This window comes from Rhincodon typus, chromosome 1 (genome assembly GCF_021869965.1).
Source record: "Rhincodon typus isolate 14 chromosome 1, sRhiTyp1.1, whole genome shotgun sequence".
In the NCBI taxonomy this organism is placed as follows: Eukaryota; Metazoa; Chordata; class Chondrichthyes; order Orectolobiformes; family Rhincodontidae; genus Rhincodon; species Rhincodon typus.
In genome coordinates, this window is record NC_063332.1 from 143066331 (window position 1) to 143070505 (window position 4175).

The 4175-nt window shown below is 41.2% G+C and overlaps 1 long non-coding RNA gene across 1 annotated transcript; it reads left to right on the top strand.

Moving 5' to 3' along the window:
• Window positions 1-592: 592 nt before the first annotated feature.
• Window positions 593-3937, top strand: LOC125484943. Its single transcript, XR_007263733.1, has 2 exons — window positions 593-1199; window positions 3686-3937. It is a non-coding gene; the product is annotated as an uncharacterized LOC125484943 (long non-coding RNA).
• The last annotated feature ends 238 nt before the right edge of the window (window positions 3938-4175 follow it).

The following is a 4175-nucleotide window of genomic DNA, read 5'->3' on the forward strand; positions in this document are numbered from 1 at the left end:
GAGTGGTCAATCACCTAAATGTATGTGGGATTGAAGAATGGGATGGCTTGCAAACATACACAACAATTTCCAATAAGCAATTCCCAATTTCTAATGAGCAATTACCAAGCACCTGGAAACCACTGAAAAGTTCTATAGTCCTGAGTTGGACTGGAGACATCCAAAGGTTCTATATACTTACCGAGAACTGCTGCCTCACCTGACCTTGGTTTGATTCCACCCTCGGGCAACTGTCTGTGGAGTTTGCACATTCTCCTCATGTCTGTGTGAGTTTCCCCCATGTGCTCTGGTTTCCTCCCACAGTCCAAAGATGCGCATGCTAGATGGATTGGCCATGGTAAATTGCCCTGAAGTGTGGGCATGTACTGCATGGTAAATGTGGGATTGTAGGGATAGGATAGGAAGCTCGGTCTGGGTGGGATTCTCTTCAGAAGGTCAATGCAGACTTCATAGGCGAATGGTCTCTTTCCACACTGTCAGGATTCTTAAAATAATTTTTAATTAATCTGTTCAGATGGGTTATGACACACCTCTAGAGCAGGTGGGACTTGAAGCCATGCCTCCTGGCTCATCGGTAGGGATATTACCATTACCAGAGCCTTTAAAACCTACTCCAACTCCTGGCTGGTTATAAAGCTACCTACTGACTTATGACTCCCCTCCTGATACCGCTCAATACGACCTGATGACCTCTCCTGCCCTCAATGCACTCTTCCAACTCTAACCCGAACCAACATCAGCACCCAACTCCCCACGAATAGACCCATCTTTCCCCTGACCCACTCAACCTCTTCAACCACCTATCTGCCACGCTAGCTTATCACCCATTGCACCTTACTCCTTTACTAATTAACCTGCCAACCTCCAACTCCCTGAGTTATCTGTCACCATACTCCCTCCCACCTACACATCTGTCACCCTAAACCCCTCAACCACTTGCCTCCCTATTCTGTCACCCACCAGGTGTCTCCTCACTGACTTATCTTACACATTCATTTTCTTCCATAGCTTTTCAATGTCTCTTTGGGATATTTAAACTATTCAGCGGCAGAATTACAACAGTTGGCACAAAGGGATGTGTCCTGTCTTCCTCCAACAATCCTACATTACTGAGAATTCAGTTGGATTCAAGTTACGCTACAGATTGATGGAACCTGCAGCATGGAAGTTGGGCCTGAGATATGAAGAATGGATGCACGGTAAGAAATTAGGTGCAAGAGAAGCAATCCTGATGGTGATTACTGCTGTGGGAAGATAAGTGCCATCAAGTTGTGACCATTCTGAAGAAGGGTCACTGGACCTGAGATGTTAGCTCTGATTTCTCTCCACAGATGCTGCCAGACCTGCTGAGATTTTCCACCAACTTCTGTTTTTGTTTCTGATTTCCAGCATCTGCAGTTCTTTCAGCTTTAAGTCATGTTTTAAATTGATTGATGATGAACAGTGTTGAAACTGGTCTTGTACTGTATGGGATTCTTCGTGCAGTGCCAATGAAAAGTAAATTTATTTTATAGAGTCATAGAGTCATACAGCATGGAAACAGACCCTTTTGCCCAACAATTCCACACCGACCATGTTCTCAAACTAAACTAGTCCCATTTGTCTGCATTCGGCCCATAGCCCTCCAAATCTTTCCTATTCACTTACTTATCCAAATGTCCAAATAAATGTTGTAACTGTATTTGCATCCACCATTTCTTCTGGCAACTCATTCCACACATGAACACTCTCTGTGTAAAAGAAACTGCCCCTCATGTCCTTTTTAAATCTTTCTCCTCTTAGCTTAAAAACCTCAGTAAGGTCACTCCTCAACCTCTGACATTCCAGTGAAAAAAATTCCAACCTTTCCAGTCAATTTATATATCTCAAACCCAAAATCTTTTCTGAAGCCTCTCCACTTTAATAATATCCTTCCTATAACAGGTCAGCCAACTCCTGTACTCAAAGATCTGAACAGTGAAGGCAAGAATGGTAAACACTTTCTTAATCACCCAATGTTTTAAATTGTTTGATGATGAACAGTGCTGAAACTGGTCTTGTACTGTATGGGATACTTCATGCAGTGCCAATGAAAATTAAGTTTATTTTGTTCAAAAGCATCCAGAAATTGTTATTATTGAACAACTCCAAAGTCCTTTTCTGACTCCACACTGTTCAGGATTAAACCCCCATTTATAATTGTCTAAAGACAAACTTTCCAGGTCTCACCTTTAGGATACTATCAGTGAGACATTCAACTAAAGCTTTAATCTTCGGCAATGGGAGGTATAACAATTGCTGACAGCTCAGCTAAACATTTTTGACGGATCAAATTCAGTCCTGTTGTCAGATCCCCTCTTTGGGTCATGTGCTATCTGTGCACTTTTTGTTTTTATCACTTGCAACTGTGTCAGCCAAAACAATTTCTACGACTGAACATTAAAGACAAAAACAAAAAGATTAGTTCCTGGTGTAATATTTTACCATTTAATTTAGAAATTCTTACCAGATGTTATGTGGGATGACATTTTCTTTTGTTACACCCAACTGTAAAGCTGTAAGTTGAAACATTCACACCTGAAAGAGTTTCATACAAGCATGTTAATGAACACATTTGATAGTTGAGTAATCTTCCCCACTAATTTGTGCATATTATTTCCTAATACTTTCTCAGAGTGAAATGCAAGCCATATGGGATTTCTTTTACATGATGAAGGTATCTGAAGACATAAATTACGAGAATTATCTATTCCATCCATCAAGGAATCATTGTCATCTATCACATTTCCTGTGTTGTAATACTTGGTTGCTCAGAAATGAGTCCTTGTTCAAAATCATAGGTGTGTCATCCAAGAAAGAAATGTAAGCAACAAGTTAAAAGCAGGAAGTTACAAAGTTGTGGTTTTGAATCTATTTTGCTTGAGAAAGGTCATGGGGTGGACCAAGGATAAAGTCAGCCAAAAAAAAAGATTTTAAAATATTGTACGACAACAAAGGTAGAAACATAATTGCTTTTAATAACATTGATACTTTGGCTTTCATAAGTCATTTTTTAAATTCATTTTGGGATGTGGGCATTGCTGGCTGGCCAGCATTTATTGCCCATCCCTAGTTACCCTTGAGAATGTGGTGGTGAGCTGCCTTCTTGAACTGCTGCAGTCCATTAGGGAGGGAATTCCAGGATTTTGGCCCAGTGACATTGAAGGAATGGCAATATATTTCCAAGTCAGGGTGGTAAGTGACTTGGAGGGGAACTTGAAGGTGGTGGAGTTCCTATGTATCTGCTGCCTTTGTCCTTCTAGATAGAAGTGGTCGTTGGTTTGGAAGGTCCTGTCTAAGGATCTTTGGTGAATTTCTGCAGTGCATGTTGTAGATAGGTTCTCTTCTATTGGATGCAGATATCAATGAGGTTCTCAAAAAAAACGAAAGAAGTGCAGATGCTGTAAATCAGGCACAAGTTCTGAGGAAGGGTCACTGGACCCGAAACGTTGACTCTGTTTTTGCCTTCACCGATGCTGCCAGACCTGCTGAGCTTTACCAGCATCTTTGTTTTTGATCCATGAGGTTCTGTCCAGCTGATCTCTTTTGTGGATAATGACAGCTTCCACCTCCCCAGTGTCATTGTCTTTCTTCTCAGAAGACTACTCCCATTCCCCAGTTCCTCCACGTTGGGTAGATCACCTTATTGCCTTCTCTAATTGTGCAGAATACATCATGCCATGATGATGCAGCACTTGCTGTGGACTACACCAGAGGGCGCCCTAGATCAATCCAAGGAGTGGAACCGTACCTTCAGCATCCCCATCGTCTGCTCTACGACTGTCCTGGACAAGGTCTGGGCAACACAGAGTCTGCATTCTTCATCAGCCAGGGTTTATGCAAATGTGAAAACACCTACTCACTGCTTCCCTTTATCCATAGCAAAGAATTCCAATAAATTGTATGCCCTTTTCACAAATCCATGTTTGACTCTGCCTGATTATCTTGATTGTTTTTTTTCTAAATATTCTTTCATAATATCTTTATTAGTAGCTACTAACATCTTCTGGTAAGCTAACAGGCCTGTAGTTTCCTGCTTCCTGTCTCCCTCTCTTTTCAAATAAAGGAATTATGTGCACTATTTTCCAATCTAATGGAGCCTACACAAAATCTAGAGAATTTGGCAAAATTAAAACCAATAGTAACTATTGCACTAG